Source organism: Drosophila mojavensis, unplaced genomic scaffold (genome assembly GCF_018153725.1).
Source record: "Drosophila mojavensis isolate 15081-1352.22 unplaced genomic scaffold, ASM1815372v1 contig_81, whole genome shotgun sequence".
NCBI lineage: Eukaryota > Metazoa > Arthropoda > Insecta > Diptera > Drosophilidae > Drosophila > Drosophila mojavensis.
In genome coordinates this window covers 4,767,983-4,783,394 of record NW_025318907.1, presented here as the reverse complement: position 1 = coordinate 4,783,394, position 15,412 = coordinate 4,767,983, and the positions used below count along the sequence as shown (strand labels likewise).

The 15,412-nt window shown below is 35.2% G+C and overlaps 1 protein-coding gene across 2 annotated transcripts in view; it reads left to right on the top strand.

Moving 5' to 3' along the window:
- LOC6580734 (nucleolin 2) overlaps positions 1 to 15,412 on the top strand; it is a 31,594-nt gene that overhangs the window by 4,692 nt on the left and 11,490 nt on the right. Inside the window, exon 1 of one of the 2 annotated variants that reach the window (XM_002006501.4) lies at positions 12,019 to 12,481. The exons of the other annotated variant lie outside the window; for it this stretch is intronic. The gene's annotated coding sequence lies outside the window, so the exon portion shown is untranslated. Of the gene's footprint in view, positions 1 to 12,018; positions 12,482 to 15,412 lie in introns of those variants that run through there. 2 annotated transcript variants of the gene reach the window in all.

Below are 15,412 nucleotides of genomic sequence, written 5' to 3'. Positions count from 1 at the left end.
AAAATTTAAATAACTATATTATAGCTACAATTGTTGTTTAACTCACGTGTGTTTGCTGAAATTTACACAAACCGCATAACACCCTAAGCCGCTTTTCTTTCGCTTGTTACAGTTAGCTGGCTGAACAGCATAAATTAACGGGCAAAAGCAATTGAGGTTGTCAAGGTCTCATCGTTGATCGATTCCCTTTAACGACAGCGACACGTGCCTAGCCGGTTAGCAGGCAAACCATTCCATTTAATGGGTATTACCTAAGGTATAAGCTGTTCTATTTTTATTCATTCCGGGTATTACATCTCGAAATAGGCATATACATTTCCATATCTTCCATATCGAATATAGCTTGTTAAAGAAGTCGCCAATAACAATTTTCTATAAATAAGTATATGCGCATTGATATGGTTAATATTGAGTGGTTCTCTTTCTATTATTTCGATTGAATTTTGGTTTCTAATTTACTGCTTCTGCTAAGGCGATAAATTGGAAATTTGATTCCATCTGAATGGAGAACGTAGTAGCATTTCAATTTTCTTTTAAATAGAAAATCTTAAACAAAAGACGCAATTCAATCGCCCTCAAATATGGATTTGCTTTTGGGTCAGCTAGAGCTTACATCGTTTCTATGAATGTTGTTTGTGCTGCCTTTGAGGCTCTATACCCTGTACATATTACTAACTTCAGAAATGTCCATATGAACGACTAGTAGCTAAGATTCTATTAAAAAATATTGTTTATGGACGTGTGCTAATTATTTTATATACTATATACATATATAAACGAATATTATCTGGGCTTACCAAAAAAATATATAGTATATATACGTATAATATATAATACTATGCGCATATCATTAGAATAGCGTTTATCCATGATTTCAATGACTAATGCCGTGTGAATTGAAACAATTTCGTGTTTCATGTTTTGAGCGTGCTAAAAATCTGTTTTGAAAACTATTTTGTCCGCATTCTTCGCATTCATTTTATATGAAATGAATTCTTCACCTTCCATGCCACCGCCCACCCCGCAGTGCAGGTTTTCTAAATAATGGACCTATTTACGTAGGTGAGAAACATAATAATTATACTCATTTTAATTTCATTAGCATCTGAAGAGGCAACAAAGTGACAACACGAGAATCACGTCACGTTCGATTAAAATTCAAGCGAATTCAATTAAGACTTCTTTAATTTAGTTTCTCTAGATATGCTGGTTATCAAATAAATATTTATACGCTTTTAAATCTGATTTGAATGTGAGTTTTTGCCTTTTTGTTTGATTTATTAACTATTAATTTATTTAAGTTTTTCTACTAAATGCATTGTTTTCAAGAAAATTTGAAAATATCTCCTCTATGTATGTCAGCTATTCTATCTACATATATGAGTCATTTTCACTGTAGGATATCTACAAGTCGAGCTATGTTTAAATGCGTACATATATCTTAGCTATACACCAGCAATAGCAAATGTATGTATGACACAACTTGTTACAGGGTATCATTTGATCGAGCTTGTGGAACAATTCAAAAATCGCCATCATTCATATTCGATGACTTCCAACTAAATCATAAACGTTTATAGCAGAAAAAAATGCAATTGTGACTCATCAGGGTACAGAGTATCTTTTAGTCGTGTTTGCCTAACTAGCTAACAAAAAGGTGCAATAGACCTAATATATGATATAGCTCTCAATATAGATATCTATGCTCCAGCTATGTCTAACCCAACTGCTGACAGGATATCTCCTAGTCGTGCCCATGCAGTCATTCTGGATTACCCAGTGCGTCACTTAATGCGCAGCAGTTTATGGCATATTGCAGCATAGTTTACAACGCAATTCGTTAATTTGGCCGACTCTTAATGAGCTTCTGCTGAAATTTGGCCTAAAAAGCCAAAACAAAAACAAAAATTGAATATTATTTTCGTTCTTGGTTCATTTACAGGTGCCGTTCGGGGCATATCAGTGGGGCACAGGTGAGCTGCTTGGACACACGCTCCATCTATATAAATAATTATCAGATGGTAAACTCAAGTGCACACTCGGCCATATAGCCTGACTTGCCTGTGTCAATATTATTGTCCAATTTGATAATTATTATTAATTAGCAGTCAAATTTGGCGAATCCATAAGAAGTGCTGACAATCGAAAATCCCAGAAATTTCACATTATTTATAGCGAAATTGATTTGCGCAGTCCGATTAGATAACCAATTGGAGCGGGCTTCAAGTTCCGTTCCTTTTATTCCGTTACATAGGGCCCAGAACGACGACAAACTGGGATTGGAGTGCGTGACTACGCGTCGCTTTAGCTGAGCGAAGCATTAAGAACAATTTAGTAGTATTAACTTGCTGTCTGAATAAGTTACACATATATTGTAGTTCATATATGAATATATAATTCATATGCCAAGTGCTGTTAGGAAATCAATAATTCAAGGGGTGGGAAATTCCAGATACTAAATTCACATGACATCATTTTGCTTTGGGTTTTAGAAATTTCTCTAGATAGTATATATAGTAGCAGAAAACGACTTTATATAACTATAGATATAGATAGATATATATACATATAAAAGCCATGAAAATTTTATGATGAAATGATTATACATTATGGAATACTTATGCATCCTTGAACTTTCTAAATGACTTGGAAGTGCCAAAAACTGTGCAAATTCTTCTTATACAGCTTGTATAATATATATATGTATATATTTTTATATATGTATATATATATATTCATATTCATATTTATAGCATATGTTTTAAATGTGCTCAAAAATCTAATTGAAGAGAATAATGAATTGCGATCGCTTTCAGGTTTTCCGCACAAGTGAGATTATATCAAATTTAATTGATTTGACAAGCTAGAACAAGTGTATATACAAATACATTAAAAATATATATACTTATATATATTTGCACGATTTCACTTGGAAAATTCTTGTGATATTAGCAGCTGAATTATAATAATTAAATATTAAATATGCTCATTAAAATTATATGCATACCTGCGCACCGATTTATCGTTATATATACATACATATACATATATATCTCATATCTCGATTCGTGCCAAATGTGAACGTATTTCATGCATGAATAATCATTCCGAAAAGCATCGCCAAGCCAAGGGATATTATATATTTTTGAATATATATTGAATAATATATGAAAGCAGCTGTGGGCTGTCAGTAATTAGATTTATTTAATTGCAATTTGATGTAGGTATACATTACAGCAGATGTGAGATGGTACCTAGTTAAAAGGGTGTTAAAATGTAAAATTGATGTAACAGAGAGTATGACTTCATAAAGTATAGGTATTATAACCATTATATTGATATTAACTAAATAACAGATTCTATTCAGCCTTCTACGTACGTATTTTATACACTTAAAAGTTAGTTAAAGAAAAATATATATATAATAAGAAAAATATAAAATATAAATATAATATTAAATCTGTATCAAAATAATGTTATTCAGGCATTAACATTGATGTAACAGAGAATAGGATTTTAAAGATTATATAAGTTTTATTGATTAGAATGAGCAACAGATTCCGTAAAGCCTTCGACGTACGTATAAAATCTATATAAATGACAAAAACACTTTTCAATCTTCGATAATATAAAGCTTCATGTATGTATAAGACCTTTCACAACTATGGGAGATATCCCATTTCCTATTTCCATTTTAAAATTGAATAAAATTAACACATTAAATATTACTCCACGGAGGTCAAGGTATGTTTCCGTTGAACACTCCCGATTAAATTCTGTACACCCCTACTGCTTTCAATTATGTCATTATTCTATAGCAATTCAATATTGTTTATGAAGAGAAAACCCCTTTGAAATCATTCGACAGCCCATTTACATTCATGATTTGTTTATATTTGCTTCTTTGTTTGAATATTTTGAATAAACAAAAACAAAAGCAAATAGCCGATTCTAATTGTAGCTGACGAAGCAGCTTTTTGTTTATGTCATTCGAGAGAGAGAGAGAGTGAGAAAGAGAGAGAAGAGGCAGACGTTTGCCTTTTCCGACGCCGGAAGAAACCGAAAGCGAATGCTGCCCCCTCCTGTTTACAGTTCAGTTGAGTTGGAAACGATTCGCCATAGATCATAGATCATCGCTGATGCTGCCCGCGATTACGTACGATGCGTAAGATGCAGTGAGTGAGGGAATCGTTTTGATGTAGGTTCTGGTCAGCGTTCTCTTGTCGCTATAAATGTACCGAGTCCCGCCCCTCTTGACGAAGCTTTCTTTGCTCTCTGCTAGACATTGACGTAAGCGCAGAGGAAAACAAAATATTTCTAATGCATTATAGTCGACAGTCGGGCTATATAAGTAAGTACAAGACATTAGCAATAATTCGAGTACTTAGCTGACTGATTCTATATTGATCTGATTTGGTTGTCGATTCGTATACCCTAAGCAGTTTCGATATGTGCATTAGGGTATGATGGGTTGATGGAAATGTATGCAGTCTAGTTGATTTTATAAGGCATGAAAACATTGGCTCACTATGCTTATATTAGATATATGAAATATAATTAATTGTATACATCTTGATCTTTATTTTCATATTTTACAAGATTTCATTTATGGGTTTCAATTATAAAAGATTTGAATTTAAATTTTGAATTTAATTTGATTTGAATTTGAAGTTTTAAAATAAAATAAAAAATATTATTATATTTTATTTGACATTTTTGCTAAAAGTTTTAATCTACAATTTGAGCTTTATTTTGTGATCTGTAATATCTTTGGAGACGTTCGTAATTTCCGTATTTCTAATATTCTTCTGTGATCCTAAGCTTATTTTTATTATTTTTAATCAACTAAGGGTATCTACTAGTCGTGAAATTTCCACTAAATCACTCTTGGTTTTGTTTATTCATCTTCTTCTTTTTCTTGTGTGACACGTCGACAAATTTCCTTTTTGCTTATGTGCAACATCACGAATTTGCAATTCACACTATGATTCGCACATTGTTTTTGGTCGTGTGCGCTACTCCATTTGGGGTACATTAGTTATCAACTGCAGTTATATATACCAAAACTTATGTATATTATATAAATTATATAGATTTTTTTTTTTTGGTATTTGAAAGTAGATAATGTTGCCACAAAAGCAAGCTGAAGACTTGTTTAATATAATATAGCAATTTTTTAAATGTATATGAATATGCTTTGGCTCCAATTGCAATACCTATGCCTATTCTAACAACCCAACATTTGATAGCGCAATGGGCCGTCCTGCTAGCTGGTTGTCCGCCTTGCTTTATTTATTTTTCTTATCGTTGGCATTAAATTCAACTTGATCTGCATAAGTATGTGTGGATGTGTGTATGCATGTGCGTATTGGTAAGTGCATACAAATTTACAAATGCTATTCAAATATTTATACAATTTATATAATTATAGTCGGGCTGCCGATTGCGGGCATTATTTTTGGGTCTGTCGCGCATACTATATACTAGATATAGTATATATAAGCATATATATATATTATATAGACATTTTTGCGTCGTTTTTGCAAATTCGTTTCCGTTTGCCAAAGAACCAACACGAAAAGGAATTATATAAAATGTATAAAAATGTAAACAAATAAAATTGAAATAGAAATTGAAATAAAAATAGAAATAGAAACAGCAAACAGAAAAAAGTGTAATGTGGGCCAAACATTTCGTCAGCTGCCATTGACATTGGCTGAGTCGGTCAAGAGTCTGCTCAGCTCTGCTCTGCTCTCTATTTATAAATTTGCAAAAATTTATTTCCTTAAATTATTATATTTCGAATATATCTGTCGAATAGGTCTTTGCTATTTGACTGGGTATTGCCTACTTTTTTGGGCTGCTTTGATTGTGCTCGTGAAACGTGTGGTCAATAATTGGCTTCGTTTCGGGTTTGTTTTCTTTTTTAAACAGTTTTAAGGGGCCTGTTTCGCATTTGTCAAGTATTGCCCTTGCTGAGCATTGAAATTCTCTTGGCATAACTCCAACATATTCGCCTAGCCGCCCACTGATTTATATCTGTTTAGTTGGCAACAGCTGCTAATAAAGTTCGGTCGCTCGCTTATTCGATTCTTTTGTATTGTGTGTGCTCGGGGGAGGCCCTGGGCTGGTGGCCAATGGTTATTTCATTCAACACATTGCTACAAACAATTCGTTTGTGGCTCTGGCCTCGTGCCGGCGCCCAGTCAATGCCCGATTTCTTCTAGCCAATATCAAGGCGGAAGCGAATACGCCGGGCAGCTGCCGAGGCGTGGCTGTTCACGGACTCAGCTCGTGGCCATTGTTCCGGCTAAGAAGTGACGTCCCGGCGTGCTAAATGTGTTTCATTCCATCTCGCCCCCTCTTTCTGTATATATATCTCTCCCTCTCTCTTTGTCTACCTGTCTGCATTAACTTAATATAAATTGTTTAGATTTTCGCAATGGTCAATTGTAAAATGCTTTTCAATTCGTCTTTGCTGCGAGTTTTCTCTCAATGTCAGGGCTGTGGTTGCCTGGGCAATATATAGATACAATGCCTATAATATATATTAAAAGGAATATATATATATAAGTAAGAATATCGAAAGCTATCGACTGCATTAAAAAATGTATTTGATATATTTTTTTTGAAAAACATTGCCAAAGAATTTTTCAAAAGTTTTGCTTGGGAATTTGTATGAGGAATTTTTGCACAAGGAATGGAAAGAAACCGCCGATCACATTTATTATAATTTGGCTGTTAATATAATTAGATTGCTTAAAATTCCGCAGAAAGAAATACAAAAAATTACCCAAGAGACTACAAAAAAAATGCTCGAAATAGTTTAAGATAATAAACAAACAAAATAATGAAAAATGAATTCATAATACTAATCCTCGGACACTCTCTCGAATCATGCTCTACTTGCTGGGAGCTGAGCTGTTTTATTTAATTCGCAAATCGGTTTCGCTTTGATTTATGACAATGGGCAGTCCAAATGAACTCAGCTGGATGGATGTTATTCAGTCAATTTAGTTGTATTGTGAGTCACATTATTGGCTAAACGAATAGGTAAACTTTATTGTTATTGCAAAATTCAATTGCCGGCTCGGCGACTGCCGACCAGAGACCCCCCTCCGCCCACCGTCCACCTACCCACCGCCTTCAACTGACGACAGTTTTCAATTAAACGAGCCCCAAGCGCGTGTTTTCAATAAAAATTGTCTTACCCCGAATTCCCAAAACAGAATGATAGACAGACAAACAGACAGGCAGGCACTGCATGGAACTAAAGCTGAAATTGTCGAGTGCAAAGGCAAATTGAAATTCAAATGCTAAAATTCGTAGACATCATAGTATATATACTATTAAAATTCTCAGCGCTGCCAAACAAAACGTGGCTAATAATATAAACAATTGCTCTGCCGCACGCATCCGATTTGTGCAGTGGCACGTGGTTTCAATTAGCTAATGCCCGCCCCAATGCCAGGCAGAGATATACATAGATACATAGATGGAGAGTGGGAGAGCGGGAGTCCTGCCGCACAGCCTTGTGGCAGCAGCCTACTCGACCCTGGCCTTGCCTTGCCGCACGTCATTGCGGTGCATCCAAGGACCTTAAAGGTGAGAGTTCCCACTGGCTCAGCTCATCCATGACGGTCGCTGTGGCTGTGGCTGTGGCCTTCTCGGATTTCATTAATGAGGCGTCGTCCGATATATAATCTGTTTTGCTAAATTGCGCAAATCAAAACACTTAACAGATGAACGCGATTTCGCTATAAGCAAACAAACAATATGGGGTATCAATCATAGTCCACTCCACCCACCCACGTTGAGTGACAATTTCCCTACAAATTTACTGGCAGCTGTCATCAAAATTGGCTCGACAAAGATCGAGCATGACTAAGACCCATTGGCTGCGATAGCGAAGCAAGAAAAAGCCTACAAACTCAAGCATTTTCAAATTTAAAGTACAGTGGGGACATGCAATATAATAAATATACTGATTTGATATAATGTCATAAAAAATATTATTTTAATAATAATATATTATATATATTATAATATGATTATTACCATATATATAATATATTTGATATACGTATCTACCATAGTTGCAAGAATTCTAAACTAAATCAAAATAAATTTATTTATAAAATTTTATGTCATAAGATATAAAAAATTTATATATTTTATATTCGAAGCAATTCACAATGAAATATTTTAATTTATTATATATTTTATATTATTTTATATTAGCAAAAAAAATATGAAATTTTGTAGCGCTAACTATAAATATATAGGAATATGTATATATGCATAAATATACATATATTTAAATGTAGTAAATTATCAAGAATTCTAAATTCCCTTTAAAAAAAAAAAAAAAAAAAAAAAATTTCAGTATTTTCCAAGCAACAATCATCGAGTGTTTACTGTAAAATGAATATGAATATAAATTATATAGCAAATGGACATATATATATATATATATATATATGTATACATACATATGTATGTGTGTATATAATGAATGTATGAGAACTTTTGATTGACAAACACGACACGGTTTGCGAGTAAACACAAATATATATGCATGCGTATATAGTATATAATATACGATGTGGAATAGGCGGACTAATCAACAGGCGACGTAAAAACATGCTCTACAATTTTTATTGGCACAAGTGACTCACGTGCAAGTCTTGTGATAGTTAAGTGAGCTGTTAATACCAGCCGATTATGAGCGCCAAGGCTATATAGAACTGCTTGCGGGGCGTCTATTAGAATACAGAAAGTGCATTGAATTATTGCTTAGAGTGGCTCGTAGAGAGTCAATTTAGTTGGTCACGCTCCAAGTTCAGCTCGTTAAAATTGACCCAGGCACGACGACTTCTTGCCATCTCTAGAAAGCAGTTTTGCTTGCTCAATTTGCAGGCACACTTGCTGGCTGTGAAAGGGTCCTTTGTGCATTGCACGGGGGCAGCCTCCATGCAAAGTCAATGCCAATGCCACTGCCAATGTCAAGGATGCAACATTCAGGCAAACAATTGAAACGAGTCTGAATGGCGCCGCCCAGTTGGCTGCCTCGTGTCCAGGGTCAAACAGTAGCAGCGGCAGCTAGTTGAAGGCTGTGACTGCATAAATGATGATATTTAAATGCTGAATGTGCAGTAGAATATAGGAGATCCTGCATATATACATCTATTGAATATATGAGCTGCATGCTGTGTGCTTATAGCCTGAGCCCATTTAACATGAGCAAGAGGGATAAAAGGGAAATGAATATAATAGGCAACAGCAGGCTTGGCTTGTGTTTTAAGGCATCCATTGGGGCAGACCTAATATCGATAATGTGCAACGATTATTATTATATTCCCAAGTCGTAAATCCATTGAAAATTAGGGTATTAGCTAGTCAAGCACTGCCGATAAGAGCACTTTAACTTGTAATAAACGAACCCTAGAATGATTGACATAACAAATTATACCCTAAGATATAAATACCCTACCCTTATAGATATAAATATTATAGATGAGAATATTTAAGATTCTATATTTTATATAGTCTAACTGAGAACAAAAATTATTGCTATGAGCTGTCATAAAATTATATATATTATATAGCTTTTCTCGATTTTATATATATCAAGTTGGAGTTCACTCTGAACATCTGAATCTTCCTTTGACAATTTCAACAAATTTCGTATATCATTAGATTTATAACTGTAATATTGCGAGTATTGATTATTCAAGTTATATAAAAGAAACCCAGTATATTAAGCATTAGCTTAGACAAGATTGTTCCTGGAAAGATAGTACTCATATAACATAAATAATTGGGTGATGTTATTCACAGTTATTGCCAACAATATGCCTTAAGTGCCTGAAGTGTGCCACACCCCTTATCAGCAGGTCTTTTGCGAGTGCTTTAGGTCTGTGCGGTCTATTTAGGCGTATGCGTCATTTCTGTCGCTTCTCGCAATCTATCAGCGGCCCACGCTCGACGCTCCACACTCCAGTCTGTCCGTCTGCTTAATGTAAAAATATCAAATTGTTGCGTCACGATTCGAGCATTTTCCATAGCCACTGACATTTAACGACAGGACAAAAACGCTTTTCCCTATTCAGATAAATATCTGTATATATCTGTATGTATATATAATTTACATGTATCCGGAACGTGCCAAAATAAATATAGGAATATAGGAAATAAAAGTACGGCTTGCACATGTCAGAGACGTTGCTCCATTTGCCCGTTGACTGCTCACGCCATTCTATTGTTATATTCCGGCGCCATCACCAGCCTAGTCTTTCACTATCCAATCCGATTGTACTACCTACGTCACTTGCATCTACACGTACGTCATTTCTATCTGTGTAAGTTCCTGTTTTAGTCATGTACGGAATGCACTTCAGCTAGACAGTTTAAATAGCCCAAAGCAACGTTTAGAAGTTGAATGTTCCAGACGTATATTCAATTGTGTGCTATAAGTCTTGAGCTCCGTCCGTACATTTGCATAAACGCAAAGCAGCTAGAAATCTGGAGCATACACACTTATACATATACTCATAAGCTCGTAGACAGCAAATAAATGTTGAAAAGAAATTTTGGATACGCCCACTATGGGTGTGACAAGTCAGAGAAATGGAACATATTTTAAAATATAAATGCGATATTGAATAAATACACGTTTTAAGACCAATTAGGTTACAAATAAAAAATATTCTATATTTTCTACACTATTATAGATAGAAAGTAAAAAAGAACCACGCCCTTTGGGGGAGTGAACAAAGCCTAACTGCCAAAGATTTACAATTAAATTACGTTAGACTCCATCTTATAATCAACGTCTACGAGGTGAGTGTGGCAACATTTAAAGTGTTCAAATTAGCCAGAGCCATGTCAAGGAAGGCTTCACTGTACTCCCAAATACCCCGCATTAGTATTATCAAAAATCTTGGAACAGCTCTAATGACCCTGGCCATGGAAAATGCTTTGATTAATTAGAAAGCTATATTTAGTCATTAGCTGCCCGTTGAAATGAAAATCGTTATGGAATCTGCCGCCCGTAACTGATATGACTTTTGCCCGGTAAAAAATTGCATATATGTATGTGCCTTTATACGTATAGAAAACCGATAAGATGCGAATGATAAGAAACGGATCGGCAACTAACAAACAGCTGTTCTCTTCTTGTTTTTTTATTTTTAATTTTTCTCGTATTGGACTGTCTACGTCTCTTGTTTTGGTCGACAATTTAATTAGTCGACTTCGATAACCAACCATTGGAAAAGTCGACTCGGAAGCTTTGGAGGCGTAGAGAGGGCACAGGAGGTGTTCCCATTGGCTTCCGCGAGTAAATATTTACGACAACATTTTTATTGGACAAACAATTGGAGAGGAAAAAACAATTTGCAAAAGATTTGAACAATAAATATATTCTGTTGACAATAATTTCTTAGAATTTACTACTACTATTTTCTAAATGAATTATTTCTTTGATAAAATGAAACAATAGTACTCGAAAAAGCTATAATGGATTTCTGATAAGATGTATTTATTAACTGGGATTGCCTCACTTTTAATTAGAGTTTATTTAGCTTGCGTGGGTTAATGTTTGAACTGCATGTGTTTGTGTCAGCTTTATGTAGGTTAATATGATATGTAAATAGCTACTATCTGGTTCAAACTGGATAGTGCGAACATATCTGCCATTCCCAAAGCCCAGGACTGAGTGGAAATGTCTTCTATATTTGCAATGACCCCAGCTCTTAAGCTATGAGCAAAGAGTACTGCAGAAAAAGTATCTGAGTGCGGAGAGCGCAGCTGTTGAAAAAGTATCTGAGAGCGGAGGCAGTGCTTATATGTGTTGCTGCTCGCACACACAGCTGCGACTCTGGCAAACGAACAAGTGCTGTCCGACTATACGGCTGTCACACTCGCACTCATATAAAATGGTTGGGTCGTTGGCACTAGCCGAAGCGACGCTTCTAGCACTGCTGCCTGGTGAAACATCTGAAATATATTTTGCATTCAGTTCAGCCCCTCAACTCGCTCGGATCGGACGTGTCCAACGCTTAATAGTGGTAAATTGTGATAAAGTGCAAGTCGCACAAAATAAGCCTAAATCACGCGTGTGAGAAAATCAAATTTAATTGAGAAGCTAAAATTGTATATGTACTACATATATACGTTGTGTGTGTGTGTGTGCATGTGTATATGCAAACATAAGTGCAAAGCAGAAGCTAAAGTGTAACTGTGCTGGTCTTCCCCACCCAGTCTCTGTGCTTGAGCGAGTATATATATACATATATTTATATATATGGACGTTTGTGTGTGTGTGCTTTGTACAACACAGAAATTTTCACATACAACTTCAATGTGGAAAATTGAATTAAGAAATTTAGTGTGTCCATGCAATTGAATGAAAACTGAATTAAGAATTAAATACAAATATTTAAAAAACTGCAACAGTACGAAAAGTGTATCCCCAAAGGTAAATTATTAACTTATTCAACTGAAGTGAGAAACATTTAGAAATTTTTTTTTCGGTTGCGTGCCCTTTGCAAGTGTGCTTGTATGCGTGCGCATTGTACGATTGCATGCACTGGTATTAGTAAACTTTATTTAATTTTTGATGTGTGCTGTAAAAATAGCAAGTAAAGAGCAGGCGTCGGTGATGGGAAAAAATGGGCAGCAACGACCACGACCACGCAATGTGAAGAGCAGACGAAAGAGTGTCAGTCTGGCAGAAGAGAATGAGAGTGTAGGAGACGAACGCATTTAGAGCAGCAGCGAGCAAGAGAGGAAGAGCAGCGGCGACGTGAAGCAGTCAGTTCAAGAGGCGTTTTTTTTTTCTTATTTGTTTCTTTTTATGGTCAGCCGCTGTTGCTGTTGCTGCGTCGCTATTTGTCTTGATCTTTTGTTTTGAATAGGGTTATTTTCATAGTTGTTGTTGTGGCTATTGTGTTGTTGCTATGAGTACGTGTTTTATATCTGCTCTTCAACTGCTGCTTTTGTCGTCATAGTCATCGACATCGTCATCGACATCGTCATCGACATCGACATCGGTTGTTGTTTTTTCTTTCTTCTTTTTCCTTTTTATTACTTTTTACTGTAGCCAGTTCCACGTAAACTTTGCTGTTCCACAGCTGCTTTTTGTTTTGATATGAGAAATCTATAATCAAGCGAGCGAGTATCTGACTGTGTGTGTATTAGTGTTGGTGTGCATAAATTATTAACACATTTTGTTGACTTGAAACCCGTTTCAATTTAATGTCGCCCGCCGCTGCAGCTGCCAAAAAGAAAAAAAACCAAATTCAATCCGTGTAAATTATGCGCATTTCGACGAATTCCCCTTTAAAAACATCTATATATAATAAATACATATACATTATTATTATGTGATCATCAGACAGATTCGTCTGGCTCTAAAACTCTCAGTATGCATGACTAATAACTGTATCTTAGTGTATAATTCGCACATTCACTTTGCTGCAGTTTCTTCTGTATTGCACTCGCTCTATTTTATCACATTCGTTTTATAGCTGCGTATATAGCCCCACATGTGGCTTTCTTTTCCTACATTTTAATGCGTAGTAAATAATTCAGTATGTCTGTATGTTAATTCACATATGTACATACATACATACATACGTACGTAAGTGTGTGCAATCACAACTTAGAGTGAGGTATTTAAAGATACATATATTCCGTGTTCTTCTTGTGGTTTCTCCAATTGAATTGTTAGATAAGATAATTACCATTCATGTTCCAGGTGTTCAAGGAAGTCCGTCGAAGGGGAATTCCCTTTATTAATAACACCTTAATTAATATTTGTACGTGTTCCATGTACCATGTATTCTGTGTTTGCCATTTTTCATCATTTCATTATTTCATTTAGTTGATATTACTGTTTCACTTCTCTTTTGTCTCACAGCTCGCTCTCGTCTGTCAGAGTCTGTTATCAGCTACCGCACGTACATACATACATACACACATCCATATGTATATATGTACAAGAGTATTAATATATAAGTAGACTATTTTTGCCTAGGACAGGCCTTTCTTTTACACGCGCTCTAATTTCAAAATTTTCCGCCTTACATGAACTATGAGCCTAGTGCAGCGATAAAATGAACAAGGCGTTGATTTACATGCATGTGCATGTTTACAGGTACACAGATACTATTCGTGTCTATTTTCACTTCTGGGCATACATAAATAAATAAACTCTTGGATCATTCGATTTTGCGATGATAGCTCAATGCGTGGCGGCTTAGCTTTAGCCTTAACACTGCTTATTTACTTAAGTGTTAAATGAATTTCATAAATATTTGCTTAGCAATTTGCACCGAATTTCGTATCAGCTTGAACGGCCGAATGCCAAAAAGAGCTAGGCAGGCGCCCAATAAATAGAAATATTGTATATGCGCCAAGGCAATTTCAATTATATTGCGAGAATTTTCTACTTTTAACATAAATACATAATAATACAAAATTCCAAGCACGATAAACGAGCATTCTTTGAAGCCAGAAATACGTGTCTATGCTGCAAAGCAAAAGCTGGTCAGAGTCAATATGAATGCTTTATTTAATATTGTATATTAATGCAATTATCTTTGACTGAAATTGGAAACATAATATGCAAAAAAGTTATCTTTAACAAGATAATAATAATAGAAAAATAATAATATTCACTATTGCTGCCTATCTTATCTCTTAGTAAACAAATGTTATCTTTAGCAAAACTTGAAAACAATACAGAATTTCAGTAGTTGTTCACTGCACAGAGCTTTCACTGTGAATATAAAACACAGCCCTATAAGTAATAAATGTATGCATGTATATATGTATGTACAGTGGCTCAAAACATGTTCCAAGCAGCACCTTAAAATAAATTTGGGCTTCTAGAAAATTCAATTCAATTCAATTTTTGTATATCTCTTTTAGTTTTTACCACGTTTAAATGACCTGTGAGCCACTGTACAAATTTATATGCGATTTGCTGTCGCTTTATTGTGATTGCTGCCGGACATTCAGATTTGCGTTTTTCTTCTTTTTGCGTTTGAATTTTAGCAATAATTTAAATGCCAATGCTATGTTTTTCCTTTTGTTTATATTGTCAGTTTAAGTGCAGTTTGTAATTAGCTAACGGTAGACGCACTTCGTGTGGCCGTAAACAGCTGTTTAATTAACGATAACCGCCAAGCTATGACCCACTTTTGGCCATACATATACATATATGTATGTATATAAGATGCACCTATATGTATGTATATATTATATACACAAACGGCCATGTGGAGCATGGGAAATTTCAGCCTTTTGTTTACTTTCGTTTTGGGGCTTTTTTGTTGTTGCTGCGTGAATCGAAATTTGCTTGTGGCCCAGTTAAAGTGGGTTGAACGCGCGAGCCAGGTCTCTG